This window comes from Megascapheus bottae, chromosome 9, assembly GCF_031878675.1.
Source record: "Megascapheus bottae isolate mThoBot1 chromosome 9, mThoBot2.hap1, whole genome shotgun sequence".
NCBI classification, from domain to species: domain Eukaryota; kingdom Metazoa; phylum Chordata; class Mammalia; order Rodentia; family Geomyidae; genus Megascapheus; species Megascapheus bottae.
In genome coordinates this window covers 35,122,288-35,144,388 of record NC_143517.1, presented here as the reverse complement: position 1 = coordinate 35,144,388, position 22,101 = coordinate 35,122,288, and the positions used below count along the sequence as shown (strand labels likewise).

At 35.1% G+C, this 22,101-nt stretch overlaps 1 protein-coding gene across 1 annotated transcript in view; it reads left to right on the top strand.

Moving 5' to 3' along the window:
- The first annotated feature begins 803 nt into the window (after window positions 1-803).
- Triqk (triple QxxK/R motif containing) overlaps window positions 804-22,101 on the top strand; it is a 74,932-nt gene continuing 53,634 nt past the window's right edge. Inside the window, exons 1-3 of the mRNA XM_090339055.1 lie at window positions 804-934; window positions 6,969-7,072; window positions 8,735-8,815. The gene's annotated coding sequence lies outside the window, so the exon portion shown is untranslated. The remainder of the gene's footprint in view (window positions 935-6,968; window positions 7,073-8,734; window positions 8,816-22,101) is intronic.

Here is a 22,101-nt window from a genome sequence, read left to right as displayed (position 1 = left end):
AAGCAATGCTAGAGGAAGGTGATTTACACTTTAGAAAGAGGAAAATAAGTAATTTCAGGAAGAAATTTAAAATTCACTTTTCCATAGTACACAACTAATGGCTGGAAACAGTAATTTGGTGAATGATTTAAATAAAAGTTACCTCTTCTAATTTGTTTCATTGTCACCAGGCTGTGGATAATATCACTGAGTATTCTTTTTTTCTTTATTATTTTAAGGTTAAAGGAAGCATTGTGTTGAAAGCATTCAGCAAGCAAATGTATTCCAAGAATACTGTCTTGATATTTCATTCTCAGTAAATAGATGTGAAAACTAAGTACTAGAAGTATACAGAAACAGTTTCTGATTATTTTTCAGCACTTTTCCTAAATTGAGAAATCTGTTAAAAGTTATATAAAACGCTTTTTTGTTTCCTTTTTTTTTAACTTATATTTTGCTTCTTGAACCTGTAATCAATGCACTGCCATTAAAAACAGCTCCTACAGAGATATTTAGCTGATCTGTGGTTTTGTGTGTGTGTGTGTGTGTGTGTGTGTGTGTGTGTGTGTGTGTGTGGTGTCTATTAGGTGGCACAGTCTCAATAATTAAAATAACTTTTTGTTTATGTTTGCGAAACACGTCGCCGTCCTTACAATTTCTTCCCCTTCCTAAAGACTTTTCCAATCTGCAAAAAGAACCTAAGGGGCCTCATAGAGCACGCACCGGCGTTCAGAACCAGCTCAGAGGCGGGAGAGAGATCAGCCAATCACAGCGCGGACTGAGGCCCCGTCCCCGCCCCTCCACACTAGCCACGCCCCCTTCCGTAAGGCCAAACGGGGAGGCCGGGTGTCCGCAGAGGGCTCGTCCCGCCCCTGCCTCTGAGTGACAGGACCGTGGACAGCAACATTTCCCGCGGGACACGAAGTTTGTGGGCCTCCGCCTTGGCTCGGCTGAGGTGTGTGTTTCTGGCGAGGGCGAGGAGGCTGGGGTTTTCTTTCTCAGAAAGCTCGGGGTCCGGGACTGGAAGTGGGCGCGCACCTCCTTCAGCGTCCCATAGCGGGGCGTTCCTTCCCTGAGAGCTGTTCTCGGGAGGGCTGGGCGCGAGGGACTCTCCGACAAAGGAAGCCGGCGCTTAGGGAAAGGTCGGGGAGGAAGATCCGCCGCTGAGGATCGTCTCTCCCAGGGGGCGCCGGGAGTGGGCATGGAGGGACTGCATCGCCCATAAGCTGAGGGTAGGCGTGGTGCTCCCGGTTGCTAAGGAACGCGCAGGTTCCCGCCCTGCCAGCGTGTCCCGGTCCTGTATACGTTAGTCCCGCCCACTTCCCCAAGGGGGCCTGGGATTCGCTCCCCGTGCTGTCACTTAACTCAGGGCCCTAGGTCCTGCTGTTCCCTTGCAGGCCTCCCCTTTGCATAAATTTCTTTCGCTCTTCCTTCTTAATTTTTGTTCCTTATTAGTGGTCTTGCAGAGGAGTGTGGTAGTGGTGGTGGAGCGGGATACTTTTGTGTGTGTGAGTGTGTGTGTGTGTGTGACTTGGTGCATCCTTGAATGCCCAGTAGATGACCAGGAAAACAGGTCTCAGAGATCTTCTCTCCTCTCCCTGAAGTTCTAATGGAGATCACCATGAGCTCAGTGAACTTCCTCGGGAAGTCGAGGGATTTCACTATACTGTCCAGAGCGTAATGTTCTGAAGGAGTAAACCAAGAGTCTTCTCATTTTTCCCCTTTTCCTTCTTTGGTTCTGTATTTAATGGTCAACTGTGAAGTGGCAGCTCAGATAACCATTTCGAATCCCTATGGTCTTTTGACCCCCACATTCCAGAATAAAACAACAAAGGAAGTAAAATCTGCTTTTACTTTCTGGTGCCAGGTTTAGTGTAAATCATCAGGAAGGAAGCTTGGACTGTTTGTTAACGATGAGAATTACATTAGTCTATAAGTTGGAAAACTGGCAGGATCAGTTGTCCCTGGGTAAGAAGCCTTCTGCTTTTCTTCTGTAATGTGGGAAAACTCTGCCTGTCTTTCCTAAAAAGGAGAGAAAATGATTGATTTGAAAATATAGTTATGATAGTGATCTGCACAGATGCAAAATGTTATTGACTGCACTTTTAATCTAATTCTGACTATAGGATCTGAATTGTTTTCACATGTCATTCAACTGTTAAGTACATTCCATTTTATTTTTCTTGTTTTTTTTCCTTCTCCCTTATCTTTAGATTGTTTAGAAATCAGGAAGAAGCTTTATTCACCTATTTATTATGCACCCAGCATTGATAGTGCTTAGATAATGCCAACAGTGTCTTCCATGATGCTACTTTTTGTTCCTTAATATTGGTACAGGTGGGCCAAGATTTATTTCAGATTCATACCTGGAGTTCTGATCAAGGATCTGGTGAGAGAGACAAGGAGTGCATTTGCAAAGTGTTTTTCAGAAGCAAGTACAGGTTAAGTAACAAGAGTTCCAGTTGAGAATTTAAGATTACTCTGGTTTCAGTTAGTTCCTTTATTCCAGGACATTCCCTATTGGTAGTGATACATTTTGTTTGTTTTATTTTTGTAATTTTTCAAAAGGGTTTCACTTCATCATGTCAGTTTATGAGTACAGTGCATCTGGACCAATGTCCCTCTATCTTTTATCTCCTAACCTCACGAATTTTTCCACTTTCACATATGTACATTTAATATTATGACTTCCTCTATGTGTCCCATCCCTCACCCCCAACAAGGCATGTCCAGTTTCCTGATACTTACTTAGTTAAACTGTTATTTGGAGGAGTTACGTCATTGAAATTCGCCCCTGCATATACCATAGTTTAGTTAACATGTTTGTGTATCTATACATATGACACTGTGCATGTTTTCATATATATATATTTATAAATATAACTTCCACACATGAAAGAAAACATATCTCCTTTGTCTCTCTCTGAGCCTAAGCACTATTATTTTCCAGGTACATCTATTTTCCAACAGAGGACATAGTATTTTTCCTGATGAATAAGTAAAGTTCACACATACATGCATATATTATCTCTGTCTCTGTCTCTTTCTCCTCTGTCTCTGCCTGTCTGTCTGCTTCTCTCTCTCTCTCTCTCTCTCTCTCTCTCTCTCTCTCTCTCTCTCTCTCTCTCTCTCTCTTTCTCTCTCTCTCTCTCTCACACACACACACACACACACACACACACACACGCACACACAGTATTTTTGATCCGTTTGTCCATTATAGACCATCTAGACTGTTCCTATAACTTGGGCTGTGGTGAATAGTGCAGCAATAAACATGAATGTGCAATTATATTCACTGTTCATTGACTTGTGATCTTTTGGATAAGTACCTAAATAGTGGTTGCACTGGTGGTTTACATTCCCACCTATTTGTGTGGTAGAGTCTCCTCATCTCCTTACCCAAACAGCATTGGAGATAGAAATCCTGAAAAAATGATCTAACTGAAGGCCAAAAGACTAATAATGTAGAAGGCTTCACAAACAGAATAAATAATATGAATTGCAAAGATTCTGGCCTTGAAGACAAATAGATATAATAGAAATAAACATACAAAGAAACCTAAGATTTGTGAAAGGAGTTTGAAACAACTTTAGGACTCCAGTTACAGTTTAATTCAGATCATGCCATGAATGTGTTAAGTGCTCTTATTCAGGTTTTTAATAAAATGCATGAGATAGAAGTATTTATTCATGACCTGTTAAATAAGGAAAATGCCTAAAAGTGTAGTTATGTTTATGGTTTAATACTCTACATGCTTTGGAAATCAGTTAGAAATTGTCAACTCCCTTTGCAAATGCAGACAATCATAAGAGCTGGGCTGACAACCACAAAAGAGACATTGTGGACATTTTTGGCCACTTCAGGGATGACTCAGTTTATTCCATCTTTCTTCTGCCCTTTATGTACCAGTTCCCTGTATTGATATCACTAGTATTTTTCTCAAGTATATATATAGTATATATATATATACTTTCATCCTTCACATATATGAATATGAATGTATATTTATGCCAGTGTAGGCCCCACCAAAAATTAGTGAAACCCTATCTAAATAGTTAAGTTAGGCTTATAGTACACATCAATAATTTCAGTTATTCAAGAGGCATAGGTAGGACAGTTCTGGGCAAAAATTGTGAGACCACATCTAAATAACAATTAAAAAGGAGAGAGAGAGAGAGAGAGAGATTTGTCTCTAGTGGTAGAACAGAAACTAGCAATATATATATATATATATTTAAATAATACTCGATGCTTTCAAGAAAAACAATTTTTTTTCGTCAGTTGTGGTGCTTGAACTTGTGGCCTGGGTGCTGTCACTGAGGTATTTTGCTCATGGGTAGAGCTCTATCACTTTGAGCCACAGCCTCACTTCCTAATTTTCTGATAGAGATGAGTTTCTCCAACATTCCTGCCCTTGCTGACTTTGAACCATGATCCTCAAATCTTAGCCTCCTCCGTAGCTAGGCATGAGCCACCAGTACCTGGCTTTCAAGAAATTTTTTAACAAGAGTGAAGACACTGAGTTCAAACTTCAGCTACCATTCAGACTATATAGCATAATACATAGATATTTAGAGTTCTAAAGATTGGACAGAATGCATAGAACATCTGGAAAAAAAATAAGTAAAATATAAGTAAAAATAAGTAAAAATATAGTAGAAATTTAAATTCCTAAACTGAAAAGACTCACGAATGCAAAGAGAATCTTTGTATCTAATAAATGATGTTTAAGATATTAAAAAATCAGAGAAATTAAAATTAGATAGAATGAAAAGGGGAGATATTATCAAGAAGTAAAAATTAAACTGGTTTCAGACTTATTTTCTGTATTACCAAATGCTGAAACACAACAAAACTTCATTCTGTTCCCTTCCCTCTCTGGAATTTTTTGTTTCTAGTATATGAGCAACAGAAAACTAACCTATCAAAAAAAGCCTACCTCATGTCTACTCAACTGTGTAAGATTATGTGACGTGAATTTAAAAAAAAAGCCATGGTGTATATGTGTATATGTAATAACTGATATTATACCGTAGAATTCTACACTATGGAAGTGACTAAAAAATTTGGTTAAGACTATTAAAAATTAAATTCAAATGTGCAAAAATTGCTTATATGAGAAAGCATTTGTTATGAGCATTTATTCCATCATGACAATTTAAATTAAAATAAAATATTGACATATTCTGGTTTATTTAGGACAGGGATGAAACTTCAATAACTGAAGAGTATGAATAAATTTAAAGTATATCCAAGTCATTAATGAGCAGATTCTAAACAGTGTCCATTGCTGCCTTGCTGTCTCTCCCAGATGTCTTGAGTGCTCTGAGTGATTCTTACAGTTTTAAATGGCTTAAAGTATCAAAAGGATAATTTTGTAAAATATCAAAAGTCTATGAAATTCTACTTTTATTGTTTCTAAGTATTGTTTTTGTGAAACATAGCCAAATACCTATGTCTCTATATTGTTCATGATTATATTTGCTGCCCTGATTGCAAAGAATTGGACATGTGGGCAGTTGGTCAGGGTATTATATCTCACAGTGGCAGCTATTATCTGACTTCACCTCTTAGCTCTGCTTCCTTGGTTTTCTCACTTCTGCATCTCTGTAGTCCCTTACAAATTGGAGTTAACATGTAAATGTATTATTATTTACATTTAACATTCTAAATGTTCTCTTTTCTATTTATATATGTGAAGCAAAATTCCTGCATAGACTTTAGAACATACTTTCTAAGGACAAAAAAATCAGATAGTACCTGCATATTTTATGCTAATTGGCATCTACAATCTTTAGTAAGGAAGTAATATATCAACCAGATAATGATTGTCTGACACCTGTAGATAAATTACACATATCAAGTGTGAAGTGGATAATTGACACAGGGTCTTTAAGAATACCTATAAAGTCAAGGTGGATTATGTGAGAGGTATGATAACTTTGAAGAACAAGCTGTGTGACACAATTTAGTAGTGAATGGGATTTTGCCATTCGAAAATAGAAAGAGTTCAGAGACCCAGCACATAAAATGGATAGAAGTGATCAGGCTTGAGGCACTGGCCAATGGACCTTTCTTATACTTATGAGTTATAAATGTTTTCTCTTATTATGGTCTTTAAGATATGAATGATTTGTTGGATGTTTAATTTTACTTTTCTTGCTTATGTTTTGTCTGTTATATATAAGACACTCTTAATTAAAGTGAAGTTTTACTCCTACATTGTACTCAAAGTATTTTATTTCTGATTGAATATATTCTTTTGGTAAATCAACCCTATACAAATTGAAATAATAAAAAATAAATTGAAGTTAACCTCTGTGCATTCCATCTTGATCCAGAACACAGGGGAAACAGCTCCACTCCTTGTCAGTTAAAAAAAAAAGGAGAGATACAGTAAATTTCCAGTAAATTTCCTGTACAGTTTTTCTAGAAGAGAACCTCTCAGAGCCCTTATCCTGGAATTAGACCTTGTGAAAGTGAGACACAAATGAATTACTTTCCATGTATATTCTGATATATTTCTTCCCTTTATATTCTGATATTTCTGGATTGAAAAGGTAGTAGAGTTACCAAAACAAGAGTCTATAAAAAATTATTTCAGAGTCTCTTTTGATGATAGTTTTGGAACAGGTCATTTGATATTTTCCTATATTATTAGTATTATTATTATTTTTGTGGGACATGGGGTTTGAACTCTGGCCTGGCTGCTGTCCCTGAGCTGAGCTCAAGGCTACTGCCCTACCCTGAGTCACAGCCCCATTTCTCCTTTCCTAGTGATTAATTGGAGATAAGAGTCTCATGGCTTTGTATTGCCTGGCTGGCTTTGAACTGTGATCCTCAGATCTCAGTCTCCTGAGTAGTTAGAATTACAGATGGTGTGAGCCACCACTCCCAGCTTATTTTCCTGTATTCTTATTTGTCATTCCAGCAGGAGAAGTAATTATAATAAATTATTTTTGGTATTTGGAATTATATTTTCTAGGAGTGAAGGCAAATCTGACTCATTAGAGGATTGGTTTGGACATACCTTACATGTGAGCAGTCCTCCTGATTTCAAACTTGGCAGCCTCAAGAACACAACGCAAGGTACGTTTACTTGACTTCACATTTGCTAAAAGATGCTTCGATTTATGGTTTGTTTCCCTTTCGACTTGGTTTCATTATTATTATTATTATTATTATTTTGCCAGTCCTGGGCTTAAGCTGAGGGTCTGAGCACTGTCCTTGGGCTTTCTCAAGGCTAGAGCTCTACTACTTGAGCCTCAGCACCACTTCTGGCTTTTTTCTATATTTATGGTACCAAGTAATGGAACACGGGTCTTTGTGCATGCTAGACAAGCACTCTACCACTAGGCTAAACTCCCAGCCCAGGTTTCCTTGTTTTGAGTCTTTCACTTTGGGCAGTGGACCTAGGTTATGAACATGATTCTATCTTCTGGAAATGTTTTTGTATGCATTTATTTTGTGGTATTAGATAAATTCAAAGAAATGAAGCAAGATCTATAGATCTGTGAATGTGTTGGTCTGATTTATTAATTAAATCATTATTACTATTGTTTTCTGATTGGTTGTTACATTTACTTCTTAGTCTCTTGATATTCAGTACATTATTATACTTTACTGATATTTTCATAATTACATGTTTTTAATCAGTGTTGCTGCATAGTAATTAATGAGCATACCATCATTTTTCAACAGTATTTTAAACTTTTCTTAATTGGTACAACCATGTTCCACATGTATTTATTTTTTTCATATATTTTTTATTGTAATTAATAGAAGGGTTACATTATATTCACCAGATAGAAGGTGCATTACTTTACAAACATTGATACCTTTTTCTCATGTCTTGGTCCCCATTTCCCTCCCCATACCCCCTCCCCTCATCTTGTTTTCCCCCTTCCCTATCCTATTTCAAATAACCAACTAAACATATATACACTATATCAGATAACAAGGTAAAATACTGTAACAATATGAGATAACCAAGGGACAGCAAAAGAGATAACATAGTAAATTAAGGACAACAATCACTTATTGTATGGCTTTTGTTTCTATATCCTAAAGGTCCTTTCATTTAGCTTCATCCTATATGGCTTTATGTATCTAGGTTTTGTTCTATTGTATGTAAATCTCTGCTAGGAGAACCCAAGGTTTCTGCTGATTATGACAAATGAGGGAAACCATTGAGCCTATTTGAGTCTGGCTTACTTCACTTAATATGATTTTTTTCTGCCTTTCCATTTCCTTACAAGTGGGGTGATGTTGTTCTTTCTGACAGCAGCATAGTATTCCATTGTGTATAAATACCACATCTTGTTGATCCACTCATCATCTGAGGGGCATCTTGGTTGGTTCCATATCTTAGCTATGTAAATAGTGCTACAATGAACATCGTTGTACTAGCTCCACATGTATTTTAGAGAGAGGAAATATGGACAAAAATGATAGGCATGGGCCCCACATAATTCTTTGGTCATCTTCCTTCCCCATTCCCTTCCCTACCCCCTATTCAGAGCCCTTTCATGACTCTCCATTTCACTTACAATAAAAGCTATGTGGTATTTCTTTGCAGGACCTGATCCTTTGTTTTTGCTTTCATCCTCACTCCCTTGTTCCAGGTGTACTAACTGCCTGTTTTATTTTTTTTTTGAACACTCCGGGCATATTCCCATCTTAAAGTTTTTGCATTTGGTTTTCACTCTGGAATCATTTCTTTACTTTCCTATGCATCTGTGTCTTTTAAAGGGGATCTTCCTCATGCAGACAGCTCTACCATCAACAATTAATAGTTCACACTGCTTGTAGAGATCATCACTCTTCAGCAAGGTATGTACAGTGTTTCTCTTTGCTTACTATCATATTCATCATATGAATATAAGTCCATAAGGGTAAGTTTTTTCTGATTTTGATTAATGTGATAATAAATCCCCAATTATTTTATAATAGAGGAGCTGATTCTAAAACAAGTTAAGTATTTATCTATTATTTGCAAAGCCTTTTATTGAAAGTTTTTTAAAGATCAGTTTTAGGTTCACAGTGAAACAGAAAGGGAAGTGTACGCCCTTTCTATGTACCTATCTCTTGCTCTAATACACATATGATTTCTATGAAATGGAATACAATTCTTATTTTGTTATGGTAGGATTCTTAGAGTTATAGTACATTGGCCTCTTTCAGAACTATTTCCTTATCTTTAATGTTTTATAATTCTAAAATAATGGCCTTAGTATATTTTTTTAATTTATGAATTTATTCTCTGGGCTTTCTTGATCTTTGTTTACACCTTGATATTGACATAGGTGATTCTCATTCATCGTTGTTTATTTATTTTAGTATTCTCATTATATGTAACTTATACTTTTCTTTTTGTCTGTTGTGGGGCTTGAACTCAGAGCCTGGGTGCTGTCCCTGAAGTCTTCAGCTCATGGCTAGTGCTCTGCCACTTGAGCCACAGTGTCCCTTCCAGTTTTCTGGTGGTTAACTGGAGATAAGAATCTCAGGGATTTTTGTGTCTAGGCTGGCTTTGAACTGAGATCCTCAGATCTCAGCCTCCTAAGTAATTAGAATTACAGGAGCGAGAGCCATCGAGTGCCTGATCATAATTTACACTTCTTATAATTGTTCTGTAATCTTCATTTTTTCTGCTGGGAGTTTTTTTTCACTCTCTGCTCTCTTTGCTTTTTAGTTGTAGAAGTTCCTACTTTCTGTGCCCAAGTGCATAGATTCTCTCTTCAGCTCAGCAGTGGCTTTCTTCATCTCTATTACTGTACTTCTGATGTCTTGAATTTCTTTTATCTTTTCGCCTTAAGTTTCTATCTTGCTTAAACTTAATGTTTTTGCAAGCTGTCTACATTATCTATCAAGGGCTTTTTTATATTGATATATTATTCGTTATTTTAACTCCTTACATTTCTAATTCAAACATTCCTGCTGAATCTGGTTCTGATGCTTGCTTGCCTCTTTAAATTGTGCCTTTTTATTTTCTTATCTTTTGATGTGCCTTGAATTTTTTTTAATAATTAGATATGATATAGTTAATAGGCCCTTAGTACAGTAGTTTTCCTGTCCCTACAACTTACCTATGTGAAACACATCGCACATTGCAGTAAATGTTTGAAAATGATAGTTTTGAACATTATTTATAGTATATTTTTCTATACATACATAGGAAATAAACCTTAATTTGTAAATTAAGCACAGTAAAAGATTAATAACAATAAGCAAGAATAAGATGGAAGTTCAATAGAAGTTACATAAATGTGGTGTCTGTTTTTCTAATTTAACATATTCCGTTGAATTTTCACCTTGTCATTTAAAGGAAGCACTTGGTGGAATCTCTTCCATATTTGAAGTATAGTGATACAATCACTGTGATCTTTTTTGTTTGTTTGTTTGTTTGTTTTTTTGGGGGGGCTTTGTTTTTATTATTGTAATTAATAAAAGGGTTACATGATATTTGCCAGATAGAAGGTGCATTAATTCACATACATTGATACCCTTTCACATGTAATCACTGTGATCTTGTGACAGGTGATCTGATAAACAAGACAGCTACCAAAGGATGATCAGGCAAGTAGCATATACAGTGTGGATACATTGGACAAAGTAATGAAATATGTGAGATTATATCAAGTTACACAGAACATTGAGCAATTTAAAATTTATGATTTGCTGCTAGAAGTATAGCTCAAGTGATAGAGCTTTTCCTTAGGAAGTCCAAACCTTCAAGTTCAATCCTCTGTAAAACATACATACATTGCATTCACACATGCATGCATACATACAGTTTAAAATTGCCAACTTGAAATTTTCCACTCAGTATTTTTAGACGGTGGTTAGTTTCGATTTATGGAAACTTGGAAAACTGAAACCAAGTGCAGTGACGTGGTAAGTTATAGGGTGAGTCTGGTGATTAGATATTTTAATCTTCGGAACTGCAAACTTTACAAGTATTCCTCCCTCCTTTAATCCTTTTTACCTCGGAAAAGATTGCTATAGTGGGTGAAGCAGGGATTTCACTGCCACTAGGTCTGTTAGCATGGCAAACTAGTTTCTCCTAACTGAGTTTGTTAACAACAGAGTAGTGTGGTAGTTCATCCTCCCCAGGTGGAAGCACACAGAGATGTTCCTTTAATATTTACTGAAAGAACCTTTTTGATCTTCCTGAACCAAGACCCACAGGCAGGTGGAGTCTTCACCTTTCTTACAGTCTCTGGGGAGTTTTTAACTTTTGGGCTTCCAAGCACTGGCCCTGCAGTCATCGATGCATTGCAGTTTCAGTTTTTCTACCCCAGCACTGATTCTTGGAGCCCTTTCCACTCTTGAGTCTCTGCCCTGGCGAAATGTGATTGTTCTTGTTAGTACTCTAAGGAGTTATGTCTTATTTGAAAGGGATGTCCTGGTTTATGATTTTCATGTTTCTTTTTCCTTTTAGAAAGAGGCAGATGGTATGAAAACCGGACTCCCTTATTTAAAGGGAGTGTTGATATTTATAACCAAGCTTATCTCCAGCAAGATTTGTTGTTGTTGTTGTTGTTGTTTTGCAGCTGTTCCAGGTTGTAAAAAAAAATTATATTAAAGCCCTGGCTTGCTTTTCTTTCCATATTTAGGGGGGAAATACTCAAAATGTGAAAAAAGTGATGTTTGATTTTAAACACGAATGCAATGTAAACTGTGATTTTTTCCGCCTATATGTGAAATTTCTGTTTGTATGCTGTGATGATATTACATTTTTTTGTTTCACTAATCTATTTCCTCGATATATCACACTTGAGAAATAATTTACTCATCATTTTCTATATATCATCAAAGTACTCTAAGGGATGTTTCCTCAAGAGTTAGCTTAGATTGTTAAACAAACCACTTTGTAATTTTCTTTTTGATATTGTAGTCATTTTTCTTTCTACTGAAATTATTTTTTCCTGTGGAATTTAATATTTTGTTTTGTCCTTCTATTACTTGAAGACTTACTTTTTCCCTACTCTTTCCTCCTTTTTTTAACTTTTTAAATTAAAAATACTAACATTGTTTTTTATATTATATTTCAAATGTCATGTTTAACAAACAAATATTCAAGAATCTTTCCTCCTACTTTTAATCTAAATACTGTTGTTCATCTCAGGATATATTTTTAATCTCTAGTTTTATAATTTTATAATTAGTTTTATTTTATAACTAAACGACACAACCTTATCTATTTGGGCACACATTAACACTAAGAATGCCTATCAACACCTGCATATAAAGTAATGTTTGTACATAGTTTTTCCTCTTGCTATATGCATTCATGCATATAGGATATTTTGTACAGAAGTGTTTCGCCATTACTATATTATACATGAAATGTATTGATTGTGTGAACAATCTCTTGTAGATATTTTCTTCTTGAATATAGTCCATTATGCAAATTTTTATGTCAATATTTATGCATTTTTACTGAATTTTGAAGCTCAAAACTTAAAAAAACATATGTAGCTTAAAATTTGTTGTGCAAAAGTGTTTCTTTTCAATATGTCAGTTTATGAGTACAGTGCATCATGATCCATGTCATTCATCCCTTCCATCTTTGTTCATTTTCACATATGTCAATTAAATATTAGGGCCACATTCACCCACTACTACTTTCTCCAACTTCTACTTTTGCCGTTTCCTTTGACATCCTAAGTCATATTTCTTATACCTATAAAACAAACTTTACTAATGGCAAATAATTTATTTCCAAAGGTTTGTTTGCAGTACTGTAATTTTTTAAACTTCTTTTTTCAACTCACAAAATAATCATTTCCTCTCCCTTTAGTTACAGAGTGAGGAGACTTTTATTAAATTTTCAGTTCATTTTCCTCCACATCTTTGTCCTTACTCTATAATGATGTGAACCACGAAGCAAAGTGAAGACTACGGGTGTACCACCTCTCATCTTTCTTTATATTAGTGATGCCTGCACTCTATCTAGCATAATACTTCATTGCAGAAATATAATTTTTTCCTTGAATGAATGGAACTTTATAGAATGTTTAAGACTTTAAATGGAATTTTCAAGATTGAGAAAAATGTTGATAAGAAATGATCAGTTAAAAGTTAATTTATAAGTCTGCCCCTCTATTCCTCAACTTATTATGAATAAAAAATGATTGTAGGAAATATGAAAGTATAAACAAAAATGTTACAAATACCTTATTTTTAGATCTGTTGATTTTTCTCTGTTGGTTTCTATATAAGTGAGTGTTTAAGGGCCCTGGAACATGAGATTTCTATATTTAGTTCTTATTTAGCCAGGTTATCGAATGCCTCTATTTCTCAAATTTTTTCAAAGTAACAATAATGAAAGGACCTTCTTTTAGTCAGTATCTGGCATATCCAAGTAATACCTTAGTTCAGATAGGAGGAGGTAGGAGAGAAAATAATTTTATTATATGACATAACTAAAAAAATGCTCTCTTTAATCATATACATATAAAAGAATCAGTGTCAAAAGGAAATGAAACAAAATATGTGTGTAAACTATATGAATATAGTTAGATTCTTTAATTCAGAAAGCATTTATGAGTTTTTTGTGCTTGAACATTTTTATTATGAACTTTTGAGACTGTTTTATTATGAATTTACTGAGCCAAATAGCACATTGCAGGTAAACTTTCTTTTTTGGAAATTTGTTTTTACAGAACTCAATTCAGAGGTAAAATACCAGTTCCCTGAGGAAGATTTGATTGGCACTGACATACAGCTCTGGAGAATTTCTCACTGGCCAAATTCTTTAAACAAGAATTTTTCTGACTTTTTGACTTTGACTTTAGGTCAAGATTTCATGTTAATATGTTATATCATTCCCACTTAAAAATATCACACAATTTTTTTTTTTTTTGGCAGTGGTCATGGGTCTTGAACTCTGGTCTGGGCACTGTCCTTGAGTTCTTCAGCTCAAGGCTATCACCCTGCCATTAAGCCATAGCCCCACTTCCCATTTTCTAGAGGTTAATTGGAGATGAGTCTCAGGTCCTTTTGTGCCTGGGCCGGCTTTGAACCTTGATTCTCAAATCTCAGCCTCCTGAGTAGCTAAGATTCCAGGCTTGAGAAATGGCACCTGGCATCACACAACATTTTTATATTTTTCTTTGAGGCTCTCTACAACTCTTTTTAAGTAGCATGACTTCCTCTTTATCTGAGTTCAGAACAGGATAGATGTTGGGATGCCTCGTGTTGAATTTTCTATTCTTACTAAGTTGTTGAAGAACCCTTCGCATAGCTCAAATTTTAGTGCAATATTCAGAGGGAAAGAAGAATGAAGAAATGGAAGAGAGGGAAATAGTATAAAAGAAGAGGAACAAAAACAAGTGCAAGTGTCTTACTAATCTGGCCATAGCTTCATGAAAAACATCTGAGTCTTGCATGTGTATGAAGGACATCTCCAGACAGGCTGTAAAGAACCAACTGTTTAAACCAAGGGAAAGAAAATAATTACCTCCCAACCATCTTCTTATACTCAGTATGTCTCAATGGTCAAACTTAATATCCCTGTGCCTCTTCTTCATCTGTGTCCCGAAACCTATGGGGCAGTTTTTTTTTTTTTTTATGAGATCACACACTGTGTCCTACCCACTCTTAGAGTGGGTAGAGAAACTGACCTTCCCAGTGAAAGCAATGTCAGCCACTGGTATTTCAAACAAATAGAACTAAACATCTAGTAGGTGAAGGATCTGAGGAAAAAACCGAATGAGGCTGCAGCATAAGATGATGGTAATCATTGTATCTTGTCAAATTATCCTGTGTAAAATGTAAGATAAACGCTAGCTTTTGCTAGTATGTGGGCCACAATAAGTAATCATCTATTTTTACAGTTTAGGACATGTAATTTCCTTAATCCTAAGAATTACAAATTTGGATAGAGTTTTTTTTTTTTAAGCTGGGAAAATGACCCAAGAACAATATCAGAATAGACTGCATGGTAGCATATTGTCAGCATAACAGATATTGCTTCTTTGAATATCTTTTGTTGAGTCCTAGAATCATATTGACAGACATAGATTCTTGACTGGGTATGTTGGTATGTGTAAGGCTAGCCTGGGCAAAAAGTGAATGAGACCCTATGTCAACCATCAAGCCAAGGGTTTCCCTAGCGAAGCAGGAGACAAAAGCTAGGTTTGTGATCTGTGCCTTCTACTCGGCCCCAGCAAAAACACAAGATCCTATTTAAAAATTATAAAGCAAAATAGGTCTAAGGGAAATGCTTCATGTGATACAGTGTTTTCTTAGTTTTTAAATTTTCTCTAGTAATGATAATGTTTGCATGTGTACCAACCTGTTGACAGAGTAAAAAAAAGGGTTTTATTTTGGTCTATGTCTGTTTATTAAATTTCATTGCTTTTTCTTCTCTCCCTTCCACATTGCCTGCTTGTCTGCCTGCCTCTCTCCCTCCCTCCCTCCCTCCCTCCTGACCTTCTGTCCCTTTATAATATCAATGGTTATTAAGGATAACTATTTTCCATATCTATTGAGCTCTTTATTTTTTCTCCTGTTAATTAATATGAAGAATGGCATATATATGCAGATTTTTTTGTGTGGAAGATCCTTATTTAGTTAATACAGAGAATCACACACACACACACACACACACACACACACACACACACACACACACACACACACACACTCTATGTGTGTATGCCAGTCCTGAGATCTTTACATAGGGCTGGGCCTGGGTGCTCTCCCTGAGCTCTTTTTTTTTTTTTGTTCCAGGCTGGTACCATTTGAGCCACAGCTCCACTTCTGTATCTTTGGTGGTTAAATGGAGATAAATGTCTCACAAACTTTCCTGCCTTGGTGGGCTTTGAAGTGTGATACTTAGATTTCAGCCTCCTAAATAACTAGGATTACAGGTGTAAGCCACCAGTGCCCAGCTGAGAATGGCATTATTTAATGTTAATTATCCTTTTATGTTTTATAATCAGATAACTTATTAGACCAAATTTGTTATGATAATACTTTCTGGATTTGGTCTTCTGATCAATATCAAGCCTTCCTGTTATATAATGTTAATCACTTCCTAATATTTGTTTATGTTTTCTTTTAATTCCTAATACGGTTTGTAAATTTTTTTCAGTTGTACCCTGATAAGATTTTCTATGCTGACTATCTCTTTGGAATCCTTATTTTCCATTTTTTATTTACTCATTTTAGTTTATTGTATCATTTTTTATGTAAGTTTACTTTTCTTTTTTAGTGTTTACAAAGTTTACTTTTTTAGCCTTTTGTCTTTTACAATTTGTTTGTGTAGCTATATTCGTTTTTCACATTGCATTGATATATAATACACATAGCAACATGTGCAGTATAAAGCACAGAATTTGATGAAACAGACAGTATTAACCAAAGACATATAATTAAGGCTCTATTTATTTGATTTTAGTCATAATTTCTAGATATTTTGCATTTTAAAGTTTTTAAACTCTGTGGTCTATTCAATTGAGAAAAATTGGACTGTTACTACTTCTTTTGAACTATCAGGTAAAATATGCATGTTTTATACTTTCATTAGTAAGCTTTTTATTTAGTCCCATTTTTTGTGGAGCTAAATACTTTAAATTACCTGTCACTACCAAGCAGTACTTTGATATCTTTTTAAGTGAGATGTCTATGTAAGGCATTGCACATTTATAGAATAGTACATTAAGTAAGAATTGGATATCGAAAACTAATACTCTAGTGCACAATGGAATGTCTATTATTCCATTCCTATTATGGCTCATATCTGAAAAATCATTATGTCTAGCAATCTTTTATAATAGGAATATTTAATTATGCTCTTTCACATTACATTATTTGTTTTCCTCTGTTTCCTGTAGTAGAATTATATTAGTTATAACCCAATGCTGCTCCTCATTAACCTTTTCTACATTCTTTTCTCAATTTTATAAACTTAATACTCTTTATTACATTTTTCTCATGGTATAATTAGGTAGTTTTATAAGCATATAATTTGCATCATAGTTTGTAAATATAAGTTTTAATATCCAAACTGTTTAGAAACTACCAGTTTGAGAAATTTTTATACTAGTGAAGTGGTAATGATATGATCACTAGGGACTTAAATATAATGAATGCTTTTAATGTAACTTCTCTATACAATTTTGTTTTATACTTTTGGCATCTATTTACTAATAAAGCCATGTAAAAATAAGTATTAAAGAATCATGAATCTATTCAAAATAAAATAACCATAAAGGGCATTTTGAGGGCTGTGTTGAGGTATTTGTTTTTCCCTGTATATTTTAAACTTACTTTAGTGAACATGTCTTTCATTAGTTTAAAAGATATGTTTAAAAGTTATGTAGTATTTTGTATTAAAGTTATTTTAACATTTAATGAGTGTTTCCAGTCATGAAATTAGTTAATCTTAATCTAGTACATATATTCATGTATACTTTTTATTCTATTTTTATTTTTATTTTTGCATTTATACTGGGGCTTGAGCTTAGGGCCTCAGGCTGGTGTTCTGTCATTTAAACCACATGTCTGTTTCTAGGTTTTATCAGGTTAATTGGAGATCAGATTCTTGAGGATTTATCTATCTAGGATGGCTCCCCACTAATATTCTCAAGTCTTAGCCTTTTGAGTAGCTAGGATTATAAATGTGAGAATTTAGATAATTTTTTAGAAGATAAGCTCCATGACTTTGTTTAGGTTAACCTGTAATTTATTGGAATCATGTGGTGAAATTAAGCTTTCATATAGTCTGGTTTAGCATGTTTCTCTATTATTCTTTATTTTGCTGAAGGGAAAATGTTGAATGTGTTTCAAAAAACTATTAGTGTACTTCACCAGAATGTTCTTTTTTGGTTTCACACTCCTAGTGTAGTCACACTAATGAAAGCATGATACATCAAACTCATTTTTGATCTCTCTGTGTGAGCTAAGTGACTTTTAAAAGTATTGAAAAAATGAATTAGGATATTTTGATTACTTGAAATATATGATGCACAATGAAATGCCTAAATATGAGCATAAACCATGCGCAGCTACTAATGCACATCAAAGAAATTTAGTAGGTAATTGCCATCTGTTTATTTTGTAGACTAAAGTGTGGGAAACATTGTTTTAAATTTTGGATTAAAAATACACATATCAATTTACAATAATATCTTCAGCAATTTGTTACATGCAGTCTATTTTTAAATTAATGAATATGTAGTATTTCTTACATATTTAACATGTTTAACATCTTTACCCTCTACTTTCTCAGAATCCTGATTTCATTCCAACATCAATGCTGTCATAGCCAACTGTATGCTAATGGTAAAATAGACCCCATGAATATTTTCAAGAGATAATGATTTAAGAACAGTCTTATTTTCCTTGCTACAAAGAGAAGGTATATCAGTAAAGTATGAGATAGACATAATATGTAAATAAGTATGGTTAGTAATGTGATAGGCTTCTATAGCATGCTGAATATTTAGTGGAAGTTCATCCCCAGTTGGTCTGTATCAACAGAGGTTTGTATATAGGTATATTTAGTTCAAATGGATTTTATCCATTGTTTTAAAATTTCAAATGCAAAAAGTTTTGAATATTTTTATAAAATATTAACTGAGGCAAGTTTACATAAGTGATGATGTCTGAAAATGTTCTCAGTGTTCTCAGAGAAGAAAACTATAAATACAAGTACAGAAATGTTAGAACTGAATTAACTCTAGGTATTGAATTGGAAGTTCTGAATTCTCCCTTATACTTCTTAACTGTGGCCACAATAAGCCATTACTGACTTCATAAGGAGCATATCTTGACTTTATCTTGAGTTGTAGATAGCATTTTGATGTATAAGAGAACTGTGCCTCCTAGGAAAATGGAATATTACAGGGAAGGTGTAGGCTAAGCATAGCATGTTATGGATACTTTAAGTGCCAAGAAACAAGAAACTAGCTTAAAAAATGAAGAATACAAACTACTTGGAAGGATTCTTTGCACTAGCCAAGTTTAGGACAATTTGAGCCTCAAAATAAAATTATATAAATGAATTCTAACTCATGGGATAAAACAGTAATCTTTGAACAAGCACTGCTATACATATACAAATAATTAATTAATGCTATATTTTATAATACTATCCAATAAATGCCATAGGATGATGAATTAGATATCATTTGGTAACAGATTTTAATAGGTCTGACCCAGAAATCTTACTAGATTGTAAACCAATAATTGCAAATTTGATGTAGAACAAGATACTAAATGTACATAGTTTTGGGTTTTTTTTTTGCCAGTCCTGGGGTTGAGCTCAGGACCTGAGCACTGTCCTTGGACTTTCTCAAGGCTAGACTTCTACCACTTGAGCCTCAACACCACTTCCAGCTTTTTTTTATATGTATGTGGTACCGAGGAATCGAACCTGGAACTTCATGCATGGTAGGCAAGCACTCTACCACTAGGCCAAACTCCCTGCCTAAAATGTACATATTTTTAAAGCTTCTTGTAAATATTTATCAAGTGCAAAAGGGATAAGACTATTTGGATAGTGCAAAAATTAGGTGGCTCTGACCTTAGTCACAGGAACAATGTGAACTACTACCAGTTGAGGACTGCATGCCAGGAACCCAACACTTTCATTATAATCAGTATAAAAAATAAGTGAGAAAACAGAATAAACAAAGTAGTGAAAAAATGCAACATGAGGCTGTTCGTGCCTGGTGAAATGATTGCTGGATACATGATTGAAGAAACTAGGGATAGGGAACTAGGACAACGGTAGACATTTGAAAGAATGAGCCACTCAATGAGGTCATAGTATGTAGAGTAGATGAACTAAGGGAATTTCCAGACACCTGAATTTTATTTTATTGTCGGGGTGATGTATAGAGGGATTACAGTTACATTCATCAGGTAATAAGTACATTACTCCTTTATTTTGTGGGTCTTGGGGCTTGAACTCTGGGCCTGGGCACTGTCCCTGGGTCATGGGGCTTGAACTCTGGGCCTGGGCACTGTCCCTGAGCTCTTCAGCTCAAGGCGACCCCCTACCCCTGGGCCTGGGCATTGTCCCTGAGCTCTTCAGCTCAAGGCCACCACCCTAATCCTGAGCCACAGCACCATTTCCCATTTTCTAGTAATTAATTGGCGATAAGAGTCTCAGGTTTTTTAATGCCCAGGCTGGCTTTGAACCATGATCCTCAGATCTCAGCCTCTTGAGTAGCTAAGATTACAGGCATGAGCCATTGCTCCTGGCTTTTACTTTTTGAACATGTATTTCTCCCATTTTTCTTCCTCTCTAACTCCTCCCAAGTTGGAAAGTTCATTTCTAATATATGGTTTTGTGAATATTGCTGTTACTTTGACTCACCCTTTGACCTTTGTCTGATCATCTTGTTTTTTCAAATAAACAAACATATATATAATATACCAGGTACCAAAGTCAGATACAGTAACAACAGGTGATAAGCCCTAGGGAAAAAAAGAGAAAAGAAATAACTTCACATAGTACATTAAAAACAACAATCACAAAGATAAATCTCTTGTTTTCATATCCTGGAGTTCATTTCTCTTAGCCTCATCCTATATGGTCGTATTCACATAGCTTTTGAGTTATTGTGCTCCTCTGTTCTAACCAGTGCTTGATACTGTTTATTAACCAAGCCCTTATTTTCTTCCTCTATTGCTTCTGGATCAGTTTTCCAATAACCAATTCCTGTATTTCCTAAACTTGACATGAAGAGAGGTTTCATGGAATAATTGTATAGAATTTGAAACAGTGGACAGGTCACACTGGAAAATGTAATCTATTGAAGGTCCATTGGATGCTGACAAGATCCATTAGAACTCAGAGAAGTTTTCAATAGTCTTTATACATTCATTAATATATATTTCTAAAACTACCACCTTTGGGAATTTATTTGTGTGTGTTTCAATGTAAATGAATGCATACTGGGAAAAATAAACACTTTAAATTTGAATTAGTAAAATTTTGGAATATATTATAATTTTTATATATAATATGTGTGACAATTCTTCATCTACACTGAATGCTTATTAATTAGCAATTTATAGTTGAATAAACATTTAACATTTGGCAAAAAATAAAAATGTGCAGCCAAGCACCATTGGTTCATGTCTATAATCTTAGCTGCTTAAGAGCCTGAGGTCTGTGAATCCCTAATCAAAGCCTGCCTGGGCAGTAATGTCTGTGAAACATTTATCTTCAATTAACCACCAGAAAACCAGAGGTGGATCTGTGGCTCAAAGTGCTACCGTTGAGTAGAAGAGCTCAGGGAAAGTGTCCAGACCCTTACCTTAGTTCAAGCTCCATGACTGATCAAACAAACACATATATATATATACACACACATATATACACACACATACAAATATGTACATATAATATATACATATAAATAATTTTTCTGTATTTCAGAGGAAGGTATGAAAACTGTAGTAATTGGAACAATCTTTGGCTTTATATATCTCTTTTAAGGTAGCTCAGTTTAAAGAGATTATGCAAAATAAACCTGTGCTCCATTTCCCTATCTCCCTCCCTTCCTCCCTCCCTCCCTCCCCCTTCCCCTTCCCCTTCCCCTTCCCCTTCCCCTTCACTTAACTTCCCCCCCCCTCTTTCCTCCCTAGTGCCTTCCTTTCTTTTCTTCCTCCTCTCTGGTGCTATGTATCAAATCCAGAGCCTATACATGCTGGTCAAGCACTCTCCCAGTAAGTTATATCCCTAGCTTTAAACTGTTTTCACTTATTCTGTCTCATAAAGAAAAACAGTCTAAAATGTTACATAGTAGTTAAAATATATAACAACCTGACATTTTTCAACTGGAGAGTTCCTAAAGCCAAACATACTTTCTTCTTCCCATTCTTCACTCATTAAGCTCTGGGTGCCCTGGTGAGGTGAATGCTGCCCATCTTACTGACTTTATACCAAAATTATCAAAATCTGTTTTGTTCATTTTTGCATATGTATCTGTTCTTGCATTAGCATTTTGTATCAGTAAAACCAGGGTCTGTAGTTTAATTTGTTTGGTATCATATTGTTTTAGTCCTTTGTGATTTTCTGAAAGAAAAAATTATATGAGAAAATAGCCTTCACTTAAAGGGTAGTGTAATTTGTGTGAGTAATATCTTTTTAA